Below are 7,040 nucleotides of genomic sequence, written 5' to 3' on the forward strand. Positions count from 1 at the left end.
GATTTTGTGAAGCTGTTCCTAAGTTTTAATTTAATTTGACAAGTTTGTGAAGTCTAATTACATTTGAACCCTTTTTAATTTTGAGGAGGGTTTATTTTTTAAAGCATTAATTCAGCAGTTCATCCATTCATTCATTTTCTGTAACCGCATTATTTTGCTCAGTGTCGCGGTGGGTCTGGAGCCCATTCCGAATCATTATGCACAAGGATGTAACACTCCCTAGTCCATCACTAGTCCATCAAAATATATTTTATTCATTCATTCATTCATTCAGTGGAGAGTGCAGAGAACAAGGAGCAAGGCCCCAGAGCCTACAACCTCAGAAACCTGGAGATGGGCTTTATCCAGTTCAGGGTTGCAGTGGGTCCAGAGCCTACCTCATGGCTACATTGGAGCAGCCTGGTGGCCAGTCTTCATTAATTGCACATTGCACCAGTAAGAGCAGAGTGTGAAGGTTCAATTAGCAGAGGGTAAGAGCACAGTTTTGCTCAAAATATTGCAATGCACACAACATTATGGGTGACATACCAGAGTTCAAAAGAAGACAAATTGTTGGTGCATGTCTTGCTGGTGCATCTGTGACCAAGACAGCAAATCTTTGTGATGTATCAAGAGCCACGGTATCCAGGGTAATGTCAGCATACCACCAAGAAGGACGAAACACATCCAACAGGATTAACAGTGGACGCAAGAGGAAGCTGTCTGAAAGGGATGTTCGGGTGCTGACCCGGATTGTATCCAAAAAACATAAAACCACGGCTGCCCAAATCACGGCAGAATTAAATGTGCACCTCAACTCTCCTGTTTCCACCAGAACTGTCAGTCGGGAGCTCCACAGGGTCAATATACACGGCCGGGCTGCTATAGCCAAACCTTTGGTCACTCATGCCAATGCCAAACGTCGGTTTCAATGGTGCAAGGAGCGCAAATCTTGGGCTGTGGATAATGTGAAACATGTATTGTTCTATGATGAGTCCACCTTTACCGTTTTCCCCACATCCGGGAGAGTTACGGTGTGGAGAAGCCAGACTGTTGCATGCCCAGAGTGAAGCATGGGGGTGGATCAGTGATGGTTTGGGCTGCCATATCATGACATTCCCTTGGCCCAATACTTGTGCTAGATGGGTGCGTCACTGCCAAGGACTAACGAACCATTCTGGAGGACCATGTGCATCCAATGGTTCAAACATTGTATCGTGAAGGAGGTGCTGTGTATCAGGACGACAATGCACCAATACACACAGCAAGACTGGTGAAAGATTGGTTTGATGAACATGAAAATTAAGTTAAACATCTCCCATGGCCTGCACAGTCACCAGATCTAAATATTATTGAGCCACTTTGGGGTGTTTTGGAGGAGCGAGTCAGGAAACATTTTCCTCCACCAGCATCACGTAGTGACCTGGCCACTATCCTGCAAGAAGAATGGGTTAAAATCCCTCTGACCACTGTGCAGGACTTGTATGTCATTCCCAAGACGAAATTTACGCTGTATTGGCCGCATAAGGAGGCCCTACACCATGCTAATAAATTATTGTGGTCTAAAACCAGGTGTTTCAGTTTCATTTTCCAACCCCTGTATATATATATTATATACTCTACACCTAAACCTGACCATGAACATCAACTCTAAACCTAACCTCACCACTAGGCCTAATCCTACAACCATAAAACTGCTTACACCATGAGGTACTTTTAGTATCAGTGCGTGCATTTCATGATTCAGTGGCACAACAACACTGACACTGACTCATAGGTCTCCAAGTTGGCAAGCATGCATTACATGTGCTATGTGTGATACCAGGTTGTGTGTGTGTTGATCTTAAAACACCAGTTATTTCACTAATAGCTGTAACTGAAATGTGGTCCAGACCTGTGTGCTGCTGATTCTGATGTGTTCTGCGTGATGAATTCACTTTGTGAAGAGTTAAAGAAATTGCAGATAACATTATCTTGTGGGATCCATGCTGTGTCTTCACTGATCGATTTTGTGTCATTAAATATCACTCAGCTGGCTCACTTCAATAACCTCCTGATATTACGTTTTAGAATGTCAATTAAGCAATCAATAAAAAGAAAATTGTCCTAACAGGATATTAAGAGAGATAAGACTGGGACGCGCTTGCCCTCATTACTGGCCAGTTTTGCAGTGGCCCTGGAAGAGAGACCATTACTCTGAATCTTATGAGGGGAAAGGTGAAGATTTTATTCCATACAGTGTAAAATGTGTGATGAGATGCATTGATGAAAAAGAAAGGGGAAGAAGATAAAAGATCCTTGGACATACCTTGGCTGGAGTATAGGAATTTGATGTCTGATACTGTAGGAAGGGTTTATCTTTGTGTAGATTATTCTCAAGAGGATTGTGACCACTTCCCGGCAAAGGAGATATCTTGTGAGAAACAAGGAGGTATTGCAAAAAAAAAATAAATAAATAAATAAAATAAAAATGAGTGGCCCTCAAAGGACTAGAAATATCAGGTTGGGGCTGTGTCTATCTAACAAGACAATGACTGGGGCCAATTAGGGCAGCATAAGGGCTTTGAAAATAACAAGATTTTCCAGGACTTGAAGAAGTGGAAATAGCCTGGAGTGGAAAACCTATCAAATATCTCCTCTCTGTCTGTTGGAGGGCAAACTCAAATATAGGATCAATCTCTGTACAAGACCAAATCAGATTTCCCCAGGTTCTGTGCACATGGACTGAAAGTAACATTGTCTGCTTAAGCATTCAGCTGGACTCCTCTGGCCTCAATGTGTACACAGCCTTGGCTTCTTTCTGAACATATGCTGATATATTATGAAGAGATTTTCCTTGCATTTCTTCCCTTTCTTGTCTTTACTTAAGTTATCCTTAAGCATATTCTCTGAAAAGTGCACTACAAACACAAGGAAAATGATGCTGATAAAATCTGTTATCACCATGGGCAAAGATAACCTCCTTAAAACAGAGCTCTTGAGTTCCTTAACAGTTTTTGAAAAAACCTTTAATCGGTATTTGGAGTTTTCCTTTAAAAGAGATGTTCTTTGAAGAACTGCCTTTTAAAAGGTTCTCAGTAGGACCAACTGTAGTTCTTCTATGGCCTCACTACAAAGAACTTCTTTTTGCAAGGGGATGTATCAGGATCATGAAGCGGACAGACGGACGCACTTGCTAAAACACAGAGTTTTATTTAAACAAAATATAACAAAAGAAAGACAACCAGACTTGGGCAAAACAAAATGAGGAACAAACGAGGCTAATAGACTTGGGCAAACATGGAAACAACCAAAACTAGAGACAAACGACTATGGAGGAAATTGAGGAACCAACGAGACAAACGGACTAAGGAGCAACACGATGATGGTGGAAACGACGGAGACAGACAGACTTGGTAACAATACAAAGGTGGAAATCACAAAAGTGGAAACGAAGCGAGGAACGGATGGGACAAAACAAGGAATGGGATCAAACGACAGACAGACTAGAGAGAGCAAAAACAACAACTTGGGAAATGAACAGAGGGAACGAGACACAGACTAGGGAGCAACACGATGACAGAGGAAACGAATGTCCGACAAGAGGAAGTGAGACATGGGAACTTAAATACACATAAGGACACTTGAGACTGACGATGAGGGGGCCGGATTACAAATGAGACACTGACGTAGACACTGACGAGGAGGAGGAACAAAGGTGGGACTAGGGCGGAGACATGAACAATAACAAACAGAGCCATGTGCTCTTGGAAAACAGACAAGACAGGACAAGGGCATGAGAGGATGACAGTGACATTAAATTATCTGATCTATCAGGGCAACAAATTGTAGATCGAAATATTGTGTCACTGCGCGAGACTGGTAAAGTTAATTCATTCATTCATCTTCTATAACTTTCTGTGACTGCTTTATTCTGGTCAGGTTTGTGGTGGGTCCTGAGTCTACAAGGAATGATTGGGTATAAAGCAGGATCCCACCATGCTGGACCATCACAGAGACTGGTTAAACGAACATGTAAAACACAGTCCTGTGCTAAACATGGGGTTGTATTTAATTCCCAGTTTAAAAAAAAAGTAATTAAGTACAAGCTGTTCATTCTTCTGGATGCTTTTTGACAAACTAAGAAATAAGGTAATGTACTTTGTTTAAGGAAGCAGAACGTGAGTACAAATACAGGGGGGAAACTGGAGGTCAAGAAATTAATCAAAGGAAATAGAGAGAATAAGACAAGACTTGGCAGACAACCAAAATTGTTGCCATCTGCATGTGGATAGCTGTAGATAGCTGTGTGTGTCAAGCAGATGTTACTCAAAAATACATAAACAAAAAGAAAATATGCAAATCAAACAAAGAAATGTTTAGCCGTCCAGGAGCCCAGATTTTAATGTCAGTTACTTTAAATATGAGCAGAAAACGAGACCAACTTCTATGACTGAAGTTTGCAGATGTAGAAGAATATGCCTGTACACTTTCTTAAACACTGAATTTAAATATCTTGAGAGCTTGACTCAGGGAAGGACAGACACAAGAAATGCTGATTTTATTTTTATTATTTATTATTATTCTATATCTTATTCTTATTATTTTTAATACATATTTTTTATTTGGTTGCTGAGCTTTCTATGTAATTTTCTTTTAAAAATATGCTTTATTTCCCTCGACGCTGGAAAATGAGTTTCCAGTGAAAAAAAAAGTACTCTGACTGGAGAAGAAATAAAAAGAGCATGATCTCTGCCTTTCATACAACAGTATTAATGACACGCCTATAAATATTTTAATAAAAATAAATAAATAAACCTGGATGGTTTGGTTTAAGATGGCAGAGGACAGAGGTGTGCCGTACATACATAACCCAATGGCTTCAGGTTCAAATCCTCCCACAGAGCACAGTCGAAATCAATAAGATTTTCAGAGAGCAGCAGGTTCTAATATTCTTGCCCTTCCTCTGTAATCTGACACTCTAACCTTCAATAAGACACTAATCCCAAATTGCAATGAAAAGCTGACATCAGAGTTCCGTTTTGGGGTTATGGTTTAAAGGACCATTTAGTGCAAAACACGTTTATGTTGTGTTGCAATACGACTGAAATGATAAGATTGCCCAATAGCACTTGATTTTACAGTATGATACATTTAGTATTGAAGGTAAATATGTAAAAATTCCTAGTAATGGCTGGTACTTACTTTTCTGCACAATATTAGAGTAGTAACTTATGTGAACTACAGTTAAATTAAAAAAAGCAGTGATTATGCAGTAACACAGGTCTTACGATAATCACAATTTTAAATAATTTGCAGGTTGAAAGTGTAATTACAAAGTAACTGATTGACTGATTACAGAACAGAGGATTGTGTATATTAATACCCTAAAACAAATCCTGTTTGTCCTTACATTTCCATTTTTTTCTTTTTTAATGTAACCCAAGGTCACATGCTATAGCATGACAAAGTTTAAATCCCAATGCAAACTAATATTAATATATAGAACAAAGGAATGTTGGACATGTTAAGCTTATCTGATCTTCTTGGGGCTTGTTTTAAAAGAATGTGGCTCAATGTCACATGAATATCATAACATGGATGAATTAATTTGAATGATTTATCAAATCCTAATCCAAACAAATGTACTGTTATATATAAGACAAAAAGACCAATTGATCACATCCAACTTGTGGATGTCAGGTCTGCGGCTTGATGGGGTAGGATCAAAACTAGGGGATTTGAAGAAGCTTCTCCTGATCAAAGTAAAAGTATCTGGGATTATTTTATGACTCTATTTTGAGGTTATCTTGTCCACTGAAAATTACAGAGGGATCTCTTCTTTTCAATCCCTCAATCAGTTTCAAAAGCCCCTCTGGGTTTTTTTTTTCTTTACTGCCATGTCCCGTCATCTGTCAAAAGCAGCACACAACATGCGCACACAGTTACCTTTTAGCCTGTGTTTGCCTCACCTGCCAGTATTCTCCGCTTTTAGAAATACTGCAGAGATGATATAAAAGAGCACTCGCATAATAAGAATTTATGCTTTGTTTGCCTTATCTCCTCCAGTGTTTAGCCCCGAGTGTACCCCTGTAAGCTGATAAAGCTGTAGTCATCCTGAAGGCCAGGCTCAAGGCCAACTGTATTTGCTTAACTACAAATCTTTGAGTAGTTCCACTGGTTGTATTGTATAACGGTTTGCGAGCAGCCAAAAATCAATTCCTAAAATCACTAGTTCTAACCCACTGCCACATCTCAAATCACATTCAGTGATGACACAACAGATAGCTTTAACCTTACAAGCAGATTATAATAAACAGCGTTAGCATCACAGTAACTCAAAGCTCGTTATCACTTGCCAACTATATATCCTCTTACTAACAGATTTCCCTGGAGCTTTTGACATGGTTCAATTCAGACTTTTCAGACAGCTGTATTAAGCAAAAAGGAGCTACAGGGAGGAAAAAAAAACATAACTATTACACTGCCTTCTGAAAAGTATGCAAAAACCCTGACTTGCTTATTAATAGGTGAATGTTAAAGTTCAATATTAAATATTATATAATATATTGAAATATTAAATAGTTTGCTTTTGTTCAACTATAATTGTTTTTTTGAACAGAGCTGTTCATTAATATCATCTTTCTTTTGAGAGACCAACATGCCAGAGGATGATCAAACTGTTAGTACAAGTGAGTATTGAACACATTTGTTTAATTAAATATCCAGCAATTTAAATAAAAGTTAGACCTGATGTTGGTGCTTACTCAGTAAAACTGTATTGAAGACTAAATCATGTTCTGAAACTGCTTTATACTGTTCAGGGTCATGTTGGACACAAGGCAGGCACACAGTCATCATACTGTTCCAATCTATTCAAAGGTATGTGCAATAGAGTGGGTCACAGCAAAGCAAGAAGAGACATTAAGGCAGCTGATTCTATTATTTAGTTCTCTCACCTGTGCTAATTAGACTCAGCTGGGTTAGTGTGTGTTTATTAGTTTAGTAGTTCCATGCTTCCCAAAGGGGTTCCTACCTCTGAATGCAAGTAAACAAATCATTTGTCACCATGCTGTCATGCA

The sequence above is a fragment of the Hoplias malabaricus genome, chromosome 17 (genome assembly GCF_029633855.1).
Source record: "Hoplias malabaricus isolate fHopMal1 chromosome 17, fHopMal1.hap1, whole genome shotgun sequence".
In the NCBI taxonomy this organism is placed as follows: Eukaryota; Metazoa; Chordata; class Actinopteri; order Characiformes; family Erythrinidae; genus Hoplias; species Hoplias malabaricus.